Source organism: Rattus norvegicus, chromosome 13 (genome assembly GCF_021556685.1).
Source record: "Rattus norvegicus strain SHRSP/BbbUtx chromosome 13, alternate assembly SHRSP_T2T, whole genome shotgun sequence".
Taxonomy (NCBI): Eukaryota; Metazoa; Chordata; class Mammalia; order Rodentia; family Muridae; genus Rattus; species Rattus norvegicus.
In genome coordinates this window covers 56,790,653-56,810,000 of record NC_141546.1, presented here as the reverse complement: position 1 = coordinate 56,810,000, position 19,348 = coordinate 56,790,653, and the positions used below count along the sequence as shown (strand labels likewise).

At 35.6% G+C, this 19,348-nt stretch overlaps 1 long non-coding RNA gene across 7 annotated transcripts in view; it reads right to left on the bottom strand.

Moving 5' to 3' along the window:
- LOC134481503 (uncharacterized) overlaps positions 1-19,348 on the bottom strand; it is a 133,104-nt gene that overhangs the window by 12,372 nt on the left and 101,384 nt on the right. For 4 of the 7 annotated variants that reach the window (XR_015636348.1, XR_015636349.1, XR_015636355.1 and 1 more), the window contains one exon: positions 16,816-16,982. The exons of 2 other annotated variants lie outside the window; for them this stretch is intronic. This is a non-coding gene — a long non-coding RNA (uncharacterized LOC134481503). Of the gene's footprint in view, positions 1-16,815; positions 16,983-19,348 lie in introns of those variants that run through there. One more of the 7 variants, XR_015636354.1, reaches the window with a different exon arrangement.

Sequence of the window (19,348 nt, the reverse complement as noted above, 5' to 3'; positions counted from 1 at the left end):
CCAGCTTCTGGCTATTATAAATAAGGCTGCTATGAACATAGTGGAGCACGTGTCTTTTTTATATGTTGGGACATCTTTTGGGTATATGCCCAAGAGAGGTATAGCTGGGTCCTCAGGTAGTTCAATGTCCAATTTTCTGAGGAACCTCCAGACTGATTTCCAGAATGGTTTTACCAGTCTGCAATCTCACCAACAATGAGGAGTGTTCCTCTTTCTCCACATCCTCGCCAGCATCTGCTGTCACCTGAGTTTTTGATCTTAGCCATTCTCACTGGTGTGAGGTGAAATCTCAGGGTTGTTTTGATTTGCATTTCCCTTATGACAAAAGATGTTGAACATGTCTTTAGCTGTTTCTCAGCCATTCGTCATTCCTCAGCTGTGAATTCTTTGTTTAGCTCTGAACCCCATTTTTAATAGGGTTATTTGTTTCCCTGCGGTCTAACTTCTTGAGTTCTTTGTATATTTTGGATATAAGGCCTCTATCTGTTGTAGGATTGGTAAAGATCTTTTCCCAATCTGTTGGTTGCCGTTTTGTCCTAACCACAGTGTCCTTTGCCTTACAGAAGCTTTGCAGTTTTATGAGATCCCATTTGTTGATTCATGATCTTAGAGCATAAGCCATTGGTGTTTTGTTCAGGAAATTTTCTGGTATTCTTCATTTTTATCATTAGCAGATGAGGGTTTTAGTTATTGTACATGTTCAGAAACACTTAGTTTTTCATTTTAGAAGACCTTGTTGTAAATCAAATTGAAAGAGTGTGTTTGATGTATGCCTAAATTATGCATCATAGTTCTGCTGGCTTTTTTTTTTTTTGCTCTATATTGTACCCTTCCTATGTAGCCTCTGCTTTTTTTTTATGTCAGACTGAATTTTAGTTACTTCTTTAGTTTTTTAGAACTTATTTACAGCAGGATATCAGGTATTTTCCTCATTGTAAAAGAACATTATATTCAGGTTTCAACTCTATTTCAATCTCACCAGGGTCTTGTGGGCCATTTTAGTGGAGGTGAAATGCTTTTGTCTCATCTGACATTTCATTAATAGCAAGGTTTTCTATCATTTTCTTCTTTCTTTTTGAAAAGTTTCATTTCTTTGTCATTTCTTATTCACTTTTTTGCAAGAACCTCTTTATCACCTCTGTTCCCCAATCTATATCTCTCATTATGAAGGTTTGTCAAGTCTCATATGCTCAATGTCTCATCCTTTTCTGAGTGGTAAAGTCTTCTGTATAGTAATGATCTAATACATACATACATACATGCATACATACATACATACACACACATACACACATACACATACATATATATATATATATATAATAGTTTTTCCAACCCTTTCCAACATTATGATTTAAATAATTCATAAATGTGTATAACACTATTTAGTAGTGTCTTCTTTCTCTGCTGTGTTTCCTTGAGAGATATGTTTTAGTTCTTCCTTAGTACCAAGTTTTCTCTAAAAGCATCATATAAACAGACTGGTATTTCCCTTCTTAAGGAAGTTTCCTAGCTCTAATCTCAGTCTTCTTACTGCAGTTGTTTTGACAGAGTAGCTCTATAGTTGATTTACACATACTTCATCCTGAATATTTCTGGGGAAGTTATATGGAGGCAAGATTTATATTCTTCATCAATACTGTGTTCATACTACTTGTCCAAGTAGACCTGTAATTGTTTATAGACTATTTTTCTGAGTGACTTATGTGTCTTTATTTGAAGTATACTTAAGATAAAATGGAGACTTTAGTCTTAGCAGAATACAGAAGGAAAGCAGGAAGAATTTTTTTCATAAATCTCCTATTTTGGAAACTTTTAAAACTTAGAATGCATTGAATAGTGTATTGTCATTTACTTAGGAAGCCTGTACATTATTGGTGATCCCCCCACCAGGGGACACATCTTGTCTGCAGACACCAAACCCCAGCAAGTTGTTGATGCCAAGAGGTCCTTGCAGACAGGAACCTAGCATGGCTGTTCCTTGGGAATTCTGCCAGCAAATGAGCAATACAGATGTGGATGCTTGGAGCCAACCATCTGACTGAGCTCCAGGGTTCCCAGAGACTAGACCACCAACCAAAGAGTGTACAGGGAGGGTTGAGGAGACCCTCATAGAGGCAAAGGGGAGGAGTGAGGGCAGATGTTGGATGTGGGGTTTGTGGTGGGGTAACTGGAAATGGAATATCATTTGACATGTAAACGAATTGAATGATTAATAAAATAAATACTTGCTGGACAACTGTTTATAGAATAAATTAGTATGAAATTAAATAAACTCAAAGTAAGTTGGAATATGTCATAACTGTATTATACATGTTGGTAATGAACAGTTGCTTTACACATATATGAGTTTGCCATATTGTTATTTTACTTTTTTCTTGTTGGTGCTTATTGTTTGATTTTAGATGTAAATTAATGAGGTAATTTGATGTCTATACACATAATTTACAAACTATCACAAAGGATATGACTAAATATTCTAGAACCTATTTTTATTTCCAGGATTTCTTCTTCAAAACACACATAGTCCATGAAAAATGCTTCAAAGACTATGAAATACTTATACACATGTACATTCATATGCTGAATTTTATTAAAGAAATATAAATAGTAACAATGTTGACATGGTTGTTTAAATATGTATTCACTGAAGTTTTATGCATATATGTGATAATATCTTAATACAAATAATATTAAAAATTGAGATAATTAAACAGCTTCAAATATGATGCTGAAAAAGAAAAAAATACTAATATTTTTGAAAGTAGGTCTTTTTGAATGAGTATGGAAATGAAACTCCAAATGTTAGAATGGGGAAGTCAAGATGATATTGTAGACCAGGGTTTCCCTTGCAAAATGAAGGAGACCAAGGCCAGATATGTATCTACAGGATATCCTCCTCTTCATATCCTGTCACTTTTTTCCTGTTGTTTCTCTATTTTCATTTATTTGTTTCTTCTGTGACTTGAGATATTTAATTTGACATGTATATTTGACTGCCTTTTGGCATAATCATTGTATTGAATGAGAATAACCTTTATCTCCATTTTTCCTATTTTTATTGATTCTTTTATTTATTTATATTTCAAATGTTATCCCTTTTATTGATTTTCCCTCAGAAAACCCCATCCTATTACCCCATTTCCTGCCTCCATGAGAGTTTTCGCCAATCCACTCACTCACTCACTCCCACTTTCCTGCCCTGGCATTCCCCTACACTGGAGTATCTAGCCTTTGTAGGACCAAGGGCCTCTACTCCTATTCATTCCCTAAAAGACACTCCTGTGCTACACATGTGACTGGAGCCATGGGTCTGTCCATGTGTATTCTTTGGTTGGTGGTTTAGTTACTGGGTGCTCTGGGGTGTCTGCTTAGTTGATATTGCTGTTCTTCCTATGGTATTGCAAACCCACTCAGCCACATCAGTCCTTTCTCTAACTTCTCCATTGGAGACCCTGTTCCCAGTTCAATGGATGACTGTAAGCATCCCCCTCTGTATTTGTCAGGCTCTGGCAGAGCTTATCAGGAGACAGCTATATCAGGCTCCTGTTGGCATGTACCCCTTAGCATCCCTAATAGTGTCTAGGTTTGGTGACTGCATGTGGGGTGGATCCCTACCTGTGGCTGTCACAGGATAGCCTTTGCTTCAGTCTCTACACTTTGTCTTTGTATTTCCTTACGTGGGTATTTTGTTCCCCTTTTCAAGAATTACTGAAGCATCTACACTTTAATCTTTCTTCTTCTTGAGCTTCATGGGGTCTGTGAATCATATATTTGGTATTCTGAGCTTTGTGGCTAATATCCACTTATCAATGAGTGCATATCATGTGTGTTCTTTTGTTTTGTATTACCTCATTCAGGATGATACTTTCTAGTTCCATCCACATGCTTAAGCATTTCATGAAGTCATTTTTAAATAGCTGAGTACCCAGCAAAACTCTCAATTAACAGAGATGGAGAAACGAAGATGTTCCACGACAAAACCAAATTTACACAATATCTTCACAGAAATTCAGGCCTACAAAGTGTAATAGATGGAAAACTCCAAAACAAGGATGGAAACTGAACATTAGAAAAAGCAAGAAAATAATTTATTTTCCACAAGCTCAAAAGAAGAAAGCTACACCAACCTGTAACAACAAAAATAAGAGGAAGCAACAATCATTTTTCCTTAATATGTCTGAACATCAGTGGACTCAGTTCCCCAATGAAAAGACATAGACTAACTGACTGGATAAGTAAACAGAATCCAGAATTTTATGGCATATAGGAAAGATACCTCAGTGACAAAGATAGACACTTCCTCAGAGTAAAAGGCTTGAAAAAAAGTATTTCAAGCAAATGGTCACAAGAAACAAGCTGGAACAGCCATTCTAATATCAAATAGAATCATTTTTCAACCAAAAGTTATCACAAAAGATAAGGAAGGACACTTCATATTCATCAACAGAAAAATCTACCAAGATGAACTCTCAATTCTGAACATATATGCTCCAAATGTAAGGGCACCCGCATTCATAAAAGAAACTCCACTAAAGCTCAAAAAACACACTGCACTTCACACAATAATAGTGGGAGACTTCAACACCTACTCTCAGCAATGCACAGATCATGGAAACAGAAATTAAACAGAGATATGATGAAATAGACAAAAGTTATGAGCCAAAACTATTCAATAAATATCTATAGAATATTTTATCCTGACACAGAAGAATAAACCTTCTTCTCAGCACCTCATGATAACCTTTCCAAAATTGACCATATAATCATTCAAAACCCAGTCCTCAACAGATACAAGAAGACTGAAATGATCCCATGGATCCTATTAGATCTCCACAGAATAAGGCTTATCTTCAATAACAATGAAAACCCACATACAATAACAACAGAAAGCCCACACCCGTGTGGAAGTTGAACCATGCTGCACTCAGTAATAACTTCATAAAGGAAGAAAAAAGAAATAAATTACAGACATTTTTGGAATTTAATGACAGTGAAGGTACAACATACCCAAACTTATGGAACACAGTTAAAGCTGTGCTAATAGGAAATCTCATAGCTCTGAGTGCTGCCAAAAAGAAACTGGAGATAGCATACACTAACAGCATGACAGCACACATGTAAGCTCTACAACATAAAGAAGCAAATATACCCAAGAGGAATAGAGGCAGGAAATAGTCAAACTCAGGGCTAAAATCAACTAAGTAGAAACAAAAAGCAGTGTACAAACAATCAACACAACCAGGAGCTGGTTCTTTGAGAAATTCAGCAAGATAGATAAACCCTTAGACATCCTAACCAGAGGGCAGAGAGGAAGTATCCAAATTAACAAAACCAGAAATGAAAAAAAGATACTTAACAGAAACTGTGGAAATTAAGAAAAAAATCAGATCCTACTACAAAAGCCTATATTCAACAAAAATGAAAAGTCTGGAGGAAATGGACAATGTTTTAAACAGATACTAGGTAGTAAAGTTAAATCAGTATCAAATAAACCATTTAAACTGTCCCGTAAACCCTAAAGAAATAGAAGCAGTCATTAAAATCTCCCAACCAAAAAAACAAAAATAGAATGCCATCTCCCATATGAATATCAATTTAAAAATACTTAATAAAATTCTCACAAACTGAATCCAAGAACACATCAAAACAGTCATCCATCATGGTCAACTAGGCTTCATCCCAGGGATACAGGGATGGTTCAATATAGGTAAATCCATCAACATAATCCAGTATATAAACTAACTCAAACACACACACTCACACACACACACACACACACACACACACACACACACACACACACACACACACAAGATCATCGCATTATCTCTTATATCCCAGTTGGTGAACCGTTTATGAAGGATTAAAATGTACAGACTTGTTAGAAAAGGTAGTATAACACTGCAGAGTGCTGTCTGGAGTTTGAAGTTTCAAAAGCCCACAGCAGGCCTTGCTTTCTTCCCTCTTTCCTTTCACTTTATAAATTAGATGTGAGCTCAAGCACATTTCTCGTACCCTCCCTTCCTGCCTAGTACCATGTTCTCTGTCATGGTGCTAATTGACTAACCCTCTAGAATTCAGACAATGTAAGAGTTGCCTGAGTTCTGGTTTGCTTTTAAAATAAGAGTAGAAACTAAGACAGACGTTGTACCGGGAACTTAGGGTATTGATAAGATAGTCGCGACCATGCTGTTGTTTGAAGGAACATGGGAGATTTTGAGACTTTGGACTAGAAAAGAATAAAGAGTCATAAGGGAGGCTTAATGGACCATTCAAATAGGAGCACGGAAGACGGTGCTGACGGCAATGTGAACTATGTAGGCCCAGATCAAGAGGGCTCTGAATGGCCTCAGCTGGCCTAGAAAATATTCTTTTTTTTTCTTCTTCTTTTTTTTTTTTTTTTTTTTTTTTGGAGCTGGGGACCGAACCCAGGGCATTGCGCTTGCTAGGCAAGCTTTCTACCACTGAGCTAAATCCCCAACCCCTAGAAAATATTCTTATGATAGTTTGGCAAATAATAGAGTTAATTTCTGCCCTTGTCCAAAGAATCTTTCTCGGCCTAAAAGGAATAGTCTTGGATTAATAATGCCCATGGCAGAGATAATTTTAAGACAGCTTAGTATTAACTGTGTCACATGGTTACTAGTGATTACTAATATGCAGAACTATAGTGAAATTGAGCAAGTAGAACAAGAAAGGCCTGATGCCAAATGCAATAAAGGGAGTAATAACCTTTAGGCAAGATAACAGCCAGCAAATCTTGCGAACTGTGAAAGCAAAAGGACGTTGGGACTTCTTAGACCTAAAACACAAAAGAAAGCACCCACACATCCAAAAATCACACACACACACACACACACACACACACACACTTTTAAAGAGTAATAGATTTTCCAGTCCCAGTAAGCTGAAGAACTTAACATATTTGAGTATGCAGTTTTGGATTGAGAGCCAAGAAGAGCATAGGTTATGGCTTGTGGTTGTGGATGTTATGAGATTGCTTGTCCACCCCTCTCACTTCCCTCTATCTTTGTCTGTGTTTGTGTCTGTGTGTCTGTGTCTGTCTGTCTATCTACTCACCTCTCTGTCTCTGTCTGTTGTCTGTCTGCCTCTCTCTCTCTCTCTCTCTCTCTCTCTCTCTCTCTCTCTCTCTCTCTGTCTCTCTCCCCTCTCTCTGTATGTGTATGTGTGTATAGTCTGCATCTATCAATCTATACTTCTTATTATTATTCTCTGGCTCTTTCTTGAGCAGTGGTTTTATCATATTCTATGTTGTTTTTGATTTAACGTTTTAGGTTTTAGAGGTCTGCTTTTTATGAAGAAACAGAAAGGATGTAAATCTGGATTGGAAGAGAGATGGAGAGAATCTGAGAGAATAAGAGGAGGAGAGGAAACTAATAAATATATGAAAAATATGTATAATCAAAGAAAATATTTAAAATAATAAAGAAGGTTATAAGAAAAGCATTGTGGAATCTTCCTCTGCAGTTAAAGACAGCCACTGACACCAGGCATGTGGCAGGAGAGCCCCTACACGGTGGCTGGAAGTACATTATATGAACCTGTGACGCTAAGCCTGGGTCATCCTGGAGACCCCAAGATAGTGGAGATGCTGTAGCCATAGGACTGTCGCCAAGATAACAACTCAAATCTTTCTCAACCAAAGAAAATGTGGTTGATTTACACAATAGACTACTGTTCAGTTATTGAAAATGAGAACATCATCAATTTTGCAGGCAAATGGATGGAAATAGGAATTATGACTCCCAGGTTCTTTTCAAATCTCTGTTCTGACTTTGTCAGATCATTATTAATGGAATATTTTGACAAAGTTGCACTAGATTTTTATTTTGTAATGTAGATATTTTTATTTTCTCTTAATTAATCATCGTATTATGCAGTTTGAAGTACAAATATGTACAAAGCATGAGATATTAATTTTCTCTATAGCTGCATAACTACATTAATAACAGCAGAGACTTAGGTCCACAATTTTGAAAAATTTCAGTCTATTTTTTTCAAAGTACACACATCAGATGTGATCACTACTATGGTTTATAAAATAATTAGTTTGAAAGCATTCACCTGGAATTTGAAGTAGTCTTATCAAATGAATTTGTATACTGGGTTAAACATACAAATTCTGGTTCAGTCCGTTTTTTTCTTTCAATTCCAGTAACAGGCATCATTTTTCCATCTTTAAAACTTTTTCCCCATTGTGTTAGAAAACTGGGTTTCTGTGGTTTACTTTTTTTTTGGGGGGGGGGCTTTGCATCACATCATGTTGAATAAAATTTCCATGAACCTTTTCATGTAAATCCTTTGTGTATGTGTTTTCAGTTAAGAACACATTTGGATGAATTTCTGAGCTATCATGTTGTGTTATATTTAGGTATATAACTTTCCAAATTTTTCTGAACAGTTCAAAAAATAATTTTATATTCTCCTCAGCATTTATATGATTTCAACCTATTTTAATTATTTTGTTTTTTATTGAAGGTTGGTAACATTTAACCATCATAACTTTGTTAATCTAGTTAAAATGAACAATATATTTATATGTACTGCTTACCGTCATGACTTCATCTTTGACACACACACACATTGTATTTTATTCCAAGGTATTTAATTACCACATATGTTTTGTTACACACAACTATCCCTCTCTTATCTTCCATATTAATATAAATTATAGCACATAGTACCTTTGTATCTGAGGTGAAAATAGAATCCATGAATTCTATTTTATGTTTTGTGTTTTGTTTTTGCTTTTTTTTTCCTGAGACATGAAAGGAGTATCCAAAGGGGGATTGAAAAATTTAGGGGAAATCAACCTTGCTGAGTTATTAGACCTCTGTTTTCCTTCATTAACCCATTGTGTATACATACATTTCAGAATACCGTTTTGTAATCTTCATTAGACACCTGTTGTTTCATTTATATCTGTAATCTTTCTACTAGAAGGTTCAAAATATAAAGTTTGAGGTAAATTAACTTATTCAATAACACATCCAGAGCATGTCCTATGGTAGCAGCAAACCACTGAACTGAGAACAGGAACGCCTTGGGGGAAATTAGAGGAAGGATTGAAAGAGCTGAAGGGGCTTGTAACCCCATAAGAACAACAATGCCAACCAACCAGAGCTTCCAGGGACTAAACCACTACCAAAAGACTATAAATGGACTGACCCAGGGCTCCAACTGCATATATAGCAGAGCATAGCCTTGTTGGGGCACCAGTGGAAGGAGAAGCTCTTGGTCCTGCCAAGTTTGGACCCCCAGTGCAGGGGAATATGTGGGGGCAGGCAATAGGGGGATGTATAGGGGGAATACCCGTATGGGGGAGGGGGAGGGGGAGTGGAGGGAATGGGGGCTTATGGACAGGAAACTGGGAAGGGGGATAACCTTTAAAATGTAAGTTAAAAATATATCTAATAAAAAATTAAAAAATAATTTCTCCATTGCAAAAGTTCAATAATTGTGTCACATTGAAAAATAATGCTGCAAGGAAAACATGAGTATACTTACCATTGAATTTTCAACATTTTAATTTGAATGTTATCTCTGACGTTCTCTAAAAGCTGTTACTTTAAAAAGAAACCAATATTTTAAAATCTTTAGTGGATTTTCTATGTAACTAACAACTTTATGTTTGCATATTAGCAGTTATATACCATGATTAGTAATGAGGTTTTATTTTTTTTTTGCATTAGTTCTGATGAAGCAGCTAAGTAAAATATTTTTCAGTGTGTCCCATGTACTTGACGGTGATAAAGAGTTGAGGTGATTAGAAGGACTCATAATTGAATAGCAATGTATTTAATTTCTAACATAAGGAGCACTGGAACTTAGAAGCTGACTTATGAAAACAATTTTACTGCCATAAGATTTTTGGTTATGATGGCAAATTTTTTTCTTAATATACAAAAAATGTGTGTCTTAAGACATTTTCATATGTAGTTTATTTTTGTTAATTCTTTCTCAGCCTTTCCCCATGCCCCTGTCCCAATTTACATTCTTCCATCCAGTCTTCCACCACTCTCTGCTACCAAGTTTGTATAGAAAAGATTATCCCTATGCTCATCAGTCTTCCTGTCCAGCAGTTCATTGTAATAATTTCCCATTTGTTCCATGAGTCATCCCGTTCATTCATATCTAAATTGCAATTTGAATCTGTCATACTAAATCATCTTGATAGTATTTTTCACTTTGGATATTAAGGAATATAACCCTTGACTCAGTCTGAAGCAAATAATCCCCTTAAAATCAGCCACAGTTGTTTCTTTGATTTTTATTCTCCTTTGGGTACAAGTGTGTTAATTAGAAATGAGTCAATGGTAGCAAGAAGACTTGATAGCCAATTTAATTAAATTTCCATGAAATAACAGAGGTGGGGAGCTGACTATGTGTCCTCCGAGTTGTGTATTAAGAACAGTTTTGTATTATTACTGAGAATTTATGATCGTTCAAGTGGTAGCTTAACTTCCATTAGATACAGTTTTTTTTTTTTTCAGGCTTGTTTTCAATTGAATAGCATCCTTTACAATGTCTCTTGTATTTGGAAATGTTTCCGAGTAATTAAAGTATTCTGGTAAAACTAGATAAGTTTAACACAAAAGAAATGGATTAATAAAAAAGGAAACTTTATTTTTGCTTCCTAGAGAAATAGTCTTCAAGTATTTTAAAAGCCTCAAGGCGAAGGTATCATTATCTATGGATCAAGGATATACTATATATGTAAATTATTTTTTAATCTAACATATAATGTGACTCAAGGACTGTTCCATAAGGACTACAGTTGAGAAAATAACCTAAGGTTTAGAATCATTTGTCAACCCTTTGAAATATTAAATGCTATTGGTATGAGTATCATCTGATTTTTATTTTCAAAATTTATAAGTCCTTTATTTTGCTTTTAATTCAGAAATTGTGGGGTAACTTATTTCTTCTCTAGCCCTCTAGAATCATTACCTACCTTTTCCTCTTTCTTAATTTTAATTATTTTATTTATTTACAATATTGTCCTTTTCCTAGTCTCCCTCCTCTAAGAGTTCTTCATCCCATTCCCCCTCCCCTTTGCTTTTGGGAGGGTGCTTTCCTACCTACCCACACCCCTCACCAAACTCCCACCTCCACAACCCCCTCCTCCACCCACCCATCCAAAGTCACTCACTTCCTCAGCACCTCTCTCCCTTGGCATCAAGTCCCTATAGGATTAGGCACAACTTCTCCCACTGAGGCCTTTCCAGGCAGTCATCTGATAAATATGTGTTTGGGGTCACAGACCAGACCATGTATGCTCTTTGGTTTGTGACTTTGTCTCTGGAATTCTGAGGAGTCTGGGTTAGTTAATACTGTTGTTCTACCCATGGGGATGCCACTCCCTCCATCTCCTTCAGTCCTTCACCCAACCCTAGTAAAGATTTCCAGACTTTAGTCCAATAATTGCCTGTAAGTTCCTGCTTCTGTCTCAGTCATTTGCTGATAGAACCTCTAAGACGACAGCCAGGCTACGCTCCTGTCTGCAAGCACAACACCATATCAGTAATAGTGTCAGGGTTTTGTGCCTGCCGAGGGCATGGCTCCCCAGTTGGGCTGGTCACTAAATGACCTTTCCTTCAGTCTCTGCTGTATTTTTATCCCTGCATTTCTTTTAGACAGGAACAATTCTGGATCAAAAAACGTGATGGTAGATTGGTGAACCCATCTCCCCACATGGGACTCTGTCTATCTCCTGGGTAGGCAGGTAGTCTCTTCAGGTTTCAGCTAAGGTCATCTCCATTCAGTCCTGGGAGCCTCTCACATCCCAGATCTCTTCTGCCCTCCAACCACTACATATGCAGCTGGAGTCATGGTCTGTCCATGTGTACTCTTTGGGTAGTGGTTTAGTCCCTGGGAGCTCTGGTTGGTAGGTATTGTTGTTCCTATGGGGTTACAAGCCCCTTCAGCTCCTTCAATCCTTTCTCTTAACTCCTCCAACTGGGACCCTGTTCTCAGTTCATTGGTTTGTTGCTAGCATTCACCTCTGTATTTGTCACACTCAGACTGAGCATCTCAGGAGACAGCTATACCAGGCTCCTGTTAGCATGTACTTCTTGGCTTCAACAATATTGTCTGGGTTTGGTGTCTGTATATAGATATATGGGCTGGATCCCCAGGTGGGGCAGGCTCTGAATGGCCATTTAGCTTACGAGATAACTCATTAAGTTTGAGCCTTCGGTTTTCAACACCTTTCAAAGAACAACAATATCAACCAACCAGACCGGCCAGAGTTCCCACAGACTAAACCATCAACCAAAAAGTACACAGGGAGGAACCCATGGCTCCAGCTGAATATGTAGTAGAGGATGGCTTTATCTGGCATTAATGGGAGAGGCGGCTCCTGATCTTTTGTAGACTTGATGCTCCAGTGAATGGCAATGCTATAAGTGAGGCAGGAGTGAGTGGGTGGGTGGGGAAGAGTCCTCATAGAGTCAGTGGGAAGTGAATAGGATAGGGGGTTCGCAGAGGGGAGACCGGAAAGGGGATAACATTTGAAATGTAAATAAATAAAATATCTAAAAAAATCCAAAAAACAAAAAAATCTGAAAAAATAATTAAAAGAAGTTTGAGCCTTCTGTTCCTTGTCTTTCATTTCTGTTTGTATATAATCTCAAAAGAAATGGGCTTACTTATTTTAAATAGCATTTAATTTAAATTTAATATTTATTACTATGACAGTCATCTAGGATTCAGAGTGGTGGTAAATATTTCATGAACCAAAGCATATACAATCCATTTTCTTTGATGGTCCCTTATAGTTCTAAATTCAAGGATTGTCAGTAATTGTGATTTCTTTCATATTCAATGTTTCAGCTTCTACATGTGTAAGGAATGGTTGAATTAGATTTTTTACTGCATTTTAATTGCTCGAAGTGCTAATGAAATTTTAATCAGATGATTTAATGAAATTCTGTAATAATCCATTAGGTTCCTTGTACTTACAGACACTTAGGTGTGTAACCTTCGCCGTGGAAAAAATATCCTATCATGTTACATTTGTGGTTTCTTGTTCTGTTTTACTGTATCATAAAAAATACATAAAGCATGAATTATGACATGGATAAGTTAAAAGGAGGAATAACATTGTGAAATAGTAGTGATATTATTGCTACTTTTGATTTTTCACTTTATAATAACTTAAAATACTTTATAGTATAAAAATCAAAAGATAGGGGCTAGAGAGATGTCTCACCAGTTAAGAGAACTGGCTGATTTTCCAGAGTTCAGCTCCCAGCACCCATAACAGATGGATCACAGCCGCCTGCAGCTCAAGTACCAGGAGTTCACCACTTTCTCTGGCCTCCATGAGCTCCTGTGCCTACATGCATATATGTACACACAGACATGTACATTAAACAACATAAAATATAAAAGGGTAAATTAAATGAAAGAACATATATGAAAATGAGATAATGGATATTCAAAAGTTCTAACCACATAAATAGATCATCAAGCAAAAATAAAATTGTGGTTGAACACCTAGAAAGCAGAAAGTAAGTGGAATCTTACTGAAGGAAAACAAATATAGGCATTCGATAGCATGTTAGTGTGTTGGTACTCTTGAAGTAGGAGTAGCTGTGAAAATTCTCAAGTTCAAAGTGAACATATAAGAAAGAAATGGAAACTGAAGACCTAGTATCAGAATAATTTAGTAGCATTTTACCCAGAACCAAATGGTTTTATGCTTACTTGTCAAAGGAAACAAGCAGCTTTTGTTCATTTTTCAATGAGATTATGTCAGCCATCCTGTGAAAGGTGACCTACTAATCCACATATCAGTAGGAGAACTGAGGAGGACAAGGACTGGCCAAGTTAATCAGATTTCAACAAGGGCAGAACAACGGATTGGGGTAAAAGGGCTTCTGCTTTGCCATGGACATCCTGCTCACTAAGGATCATACATAGATGCAAACTTTTAGGAATAATACTTCATAGTGGAGAAGTATCCTTCAGACTTACAAATGTAAAATGGAGACATATTACCATATTCCTCAGTCAAAAGCAATTGCATTCTGAGAAAAGCACAATGTACTCCAGGATTATCACCTCACAATCAAGAACTTTTATTGACCAAAGGCATATGTTAAATATAATATGAAAATATGACAAGTACAGCAATTTTTCAAGGGGAAAATATAGCACTAGAAAATGAGTCCATCACAGAACATCTTACTTTTAGCTGATTGTTACTAGAACCTATGAATCAATTCCCTCACACCCTTTGGTTTCCTCTGCTCTCTTCAGCCTTTGGTAACTTCCACTCCAATCTCCATGTCTAAGAGCATCATACTGATATTCTACATATGAACAATGCAGTAGGAGACTTGTCTTTCTGTGCCTACTTTCATATCCTGAATGAGTTATATTTCCATCCATATTGCCACACATGACATTATTTCATTCTATTTCTAGGTGCACATGATTCACTTGGGTTTATGTACCATGTTTAAAAACACCATTCAATTACTCACCACTTAAGTTTTTACCATTTCTTCATTATCACATATGCCATTTTAGTGAACATATTTTTGCAGATACTTTTTCATATTAATTCATTTCTTTTGGATGTATAAGCAGTGGTATGATTAATGTATTATCCAGTAAATTTCTTTGTCATAGTTAAGAAACATCTATACTGATTTATATAATGGCTTTAATAATTAGCAGCCCCACCCACATTCTACAATCCTTTCTTGCTTCACTGTGTCCTTAGACTACTTTGGTTTTTGTTTATTTGTTGTTCCCTGAAGTAAAGTGATACTCAGTGGTGTTTGATTTAGGAGTGCAAATTATTATGGCATAGAATATTTTACATGTATCTTTTGTCAATATATATTTATTTTGTAAAATATCAATTTAGATCACTTGCTCATTTTTAACAAGGTTTTTAAATTATATTTTGAGAGTTTAATACATGACTCACATATTCTTAAAGTGTGTCTTAGCCAACACATTTTCTACCTTCCAAATCCTTTCATGTCCTCAGCATTAATTTCCTCTCCTAAATTCATATATTCTTTTGTAAACCACTGAGTGTACTTATAAATCATTTGTTTGTATACAAATGTTATGGAAATGAAGATTGCTAGAAAGTAAAGACTTGATGATAAAAATGTGCCCTTTTTTTGCAGCTTTTTTGTTAGTTTGTATGGTTTGCTCAGACAATAATGTCACAAGAATAGCCTTATAGTCACACCTTCTTGCTGACTTCTAATTACATATTTCTTACTACCCGTTGCCTTATTTTGGAAAGGTTTCTTCTCATGTTAAGAGCTTAGGAACTTGGCAAGATCACACCTTCCCTAACTATTCAGCTAAGAGACACCACTTTCATAAATTTGATAACTGTAATTTTCACTAAAATTAAGCCTTCTCTCTTTTGACCAACCCGTTAAAAAATTGGCTTCCTCTGGGATTAGATGGCTTCTCTTTTAGCACTTGTACATTTACCTCGGACAACACAGAAGTTCAGTCACAGTATAACTGAGGCAAACTTATTTTAGTGCGTGTTTTTCCAATCAGTGATATCTGGAGACTTTTTCTTTCAGAGTTCTATTGTCAGACTGTGGACAAAAGTTCCACATATTGTTGATTTGTAGTAAATTTCTAACAATGCATGCTTGAATGTATTTTTGCTCTTCCTTTTTGCATTGTGAGTTTTTAAAGTTGTGCTCTTTCCGCGAGGTTCGTTTTAGTGGACAGTGCTAAACCATAGCCATTCCTTTTAATTATAAAGTAGCTGAGTTAGTAACTTGGTTGACAGATAGAAGACAAATGATTCTCAAGGCCAAAAGTTTATGCTGTTCTATGTAAAGTTAATATAAAAATAAAAATGTCGGGGTTGGGGATTTGGCTCAGTGGTAGAGTGCTTACCTAGGAAGTGCAAGGTCCTGGGTTCGGTCTCCAGCCCCGGAAAACAACAACAACAACAACAACAACAACAACAACAACAACAACAAAAAAAAAACCAGGCATTGGAAAATAAAAATGTCAGTATTTCCTGCAAGCAACTAATGTCATGCAACTTCCTACAAACTGAATTAAAAGTAATTTAATTTATTATGAAATGCATATTTTTACAGGAACTTATTTTACTTATTCTACTTTAGCTTAGACTAAGGAGGAAATGTATATTTTGCTAAGATGATTATAAACTATTTCATGTTGAATAAGACTGGTGAATTGATGGAAGCTGTATGTACATTTGTTAGTCCTAAGTTTTCTCATACTGATGCTATAATTGTATTGTAAAAAAAACCTACATTTTCAGTAAAATATAATATTTCCCAAATGGACAAAATACTATTTTGGAAATAATCTGTTATTTTCATTGCTATTATAGTAGGATTTTAGATGAAAGAAATAAACTTTATGTAAATTCAAATGCATCTAAAGAGTTGCTTGACCTTTAAGTTCCTGAAGAAAGAAATCTAGGAAGACCTCAGAAATTGGAAAGTTCTGCTGTGCCTATGGATTGGTAGGATTAACAATAGTAAAAAAAGCAATCTACAGATTCAGTACAATCCCCATCAAATTCCAACACAATTCTTCACAGATATGAAAAAAAAATTCTCAACTTCATGTGGAAAAACACAACACTCAGAGTAGTGAAAACATTTCTCATCAATAAAAGAAATTCTGGGGCAATCAACATCTCTAACTTCAAGCTGTACTACAATAATGATAAATCCACATGGTATTGGTATAGAGAAAGACAAGTTAATCAATGGAATAGAATTGAAAACCAAGAAATAAATTCCCTCACCTATGAACATTTGATCTTTGATATTTATTTTTGAATTAGCAAGATAGGCTAGTTGCTTAAGAGGCTTGCCACAAAGCCTGAAGATCTGAGTCCAATTTTAGGATCCACATAAAGGACAGATGGACCTTGAGTCATGCATGATCTCCTCGGTCTTCCACATGCACCCTGTGACCTGTATATATAAACACACACCAAATAATTGAAACTTAAAATCATTAAAAATATTTATTTTTATCAGAGAACATTATTTTCAAAATGATGATGATTCCTAATAGAAAATATCTGAATCACATATTTTGAATTTATAGATGTCAGGAAAACTCATATTTAAAGAGAGTACAAGATATATACTTGTTTGTAGAATAAGTTAAAGTGAAAATTAAAGCCACAATGTAATACTAGTATAGATTATTCACTAGAATATTGGACAAAATAAATGACCATGTCATGTCAGCATAAGTAACCAACCAGATAACTACCAAAATACTCATCAAAAGGTAAATAGATGGATAGTATAGTATACAGTAGTGTGTATAATGAATGCATGAAAATCAAATGTAAAATGAGATAAAATAAAAACAAAATGTACATTTTGTATGGCAACAGTATAAAGTCCAGTAACACAAATGATTTATGTAATCATTTGTATTTCTATGAATTGTCAATAATTATATTAAGCAACACAGTGACCAGCTGCCATAGCAAAGGAGGTGTGTCCCTTATTAATAATTGGATATATACTTAGGTCTGTCATTTCTGGATGGGACCACATGGGAAGTAAGAAACAGTGCACTCTTTCTGTACGTGGATGCCAGCTTCCCAGTGATTTCACTCTCATTTTTGTGTATGCTGCATGAATATGGCACATTGTTTGTATATTATGGTTTAATGAACAGTAAAGATTTCTCATAACCTCTAAAAGCTTTGCTAATATAATCTGCATTTGATATGCATTTACTGATGTTGCACTTGAAACCTTAACGCCCATCCACTACATCCCAAGGAGAGCTCTCTGTCCACACTTCTGTTTCAAAAGCCCCTTCTTATTGTTGAATATCCAGTTATACTACACTTTTGTTCTGAATAGAATCTTCAGTTTGCCACTCATGAGCAACGCTATGCCAGTTTATAAATATTCATATTTATATTACATGTAATGATCATCATAGATAATGATTATAATGGATAATTAACCCATTTCCATTTCAAATTCCTCCCTGTCTCCCTACATTATCTTTTTATTCCTGAACAATACTTCACTTTTGACAAAGTAGAAGTCGACCAGCACTCTGTATCTTATTCTCATTATGTAAATAGTGTGCTTGAAATTGGACATTTTCAGCATAAAGAAGGAGGGCTTTGCTGTTACATATTTTTGAGGTTTTTCTTTCAGGAAAAATAGTTGTGTGCCTGTTTTATCTAAACGATGTTATTACTTTTTAAAATGATATACTAATTAGCCAAATAATCTTTATTAGCCTGCCAAATCATCATCAAGTTTGCTTCTTTAAGAGGAAAAGCAATTTTTAAGTCCTCCTTTTGCTAATTCTATAGGAAAAATTATATTTACATTAGTGTATCAGAAACATTGTTTATTAGGATGTGTTGTGGAATGGATACTGCATGAGAGCATGCCATTATCCACCAAATACCTGGATTAAAAGCATGGGTCCTGCAAGGGGAAACACAATGCTCCTTTGTGTTCGTTTCATTTTTCTGTTAATTTGTTCAGGCTGACAGTAGGCAAAGCTCATAAGTAGGATTCCACTCCACAAAATAGTGTTAAATATTTAAGAAAAGTCGTTACCTAAACATTGCTGAGCAAATTTACTTTCACAGGAACTTTATCCACAGTTCTCATTTATCTAGGCTCCATGTAAACCTTATAGATTTTTTTAAAGATTTAGGAAAAAAATTATTGAATGCCCATAGGTGAGCCCTTCAATTAGGACTTATTAATTTAATAAAATTTATATTGTGTGGAATAATTTAAAGATGTTTTTGACATTTTTTCTTTTATTTTTGAGACTACATAATCATAATCACATCATTTCTCACTTTCATTTCTGTCCTTCAAGTCTTTTCATCTGTTGCTACTTGCTAGCTATGTGTTTGGTCTGTGTAATCTTACTTCTATATTTCTAGGGCTGAATATCATATTGGATATGATATCATACTCAATAATTGAATAAACCATTGTTATGCTCTTCCCTTCAGCAATCTGTGGATGCCCATAGTGCTTTGTGTAGGGTTGCAGTATCCTGAGCTTTCCCCTGTCCAATTTGACATGATGATATTTGTTGTCCCCGTTCAGCTGATGTTTAGGACGTCGTGTTAATGAGAGCTATGGTCATAGCTTTTGACATCACTATGTAAATGCAGGAGTTGAGGAGATTAATCCACTGGGAGTAGCTCCACAATTCTACATTTTGATTGGTTGCAGTTTTCTGTAATAATCAATGTTGAGAATACTTTTCCTGATGGGATGATAATTACATGTATCTGTTGATATAACTACACATATTTGAAATATAGTTT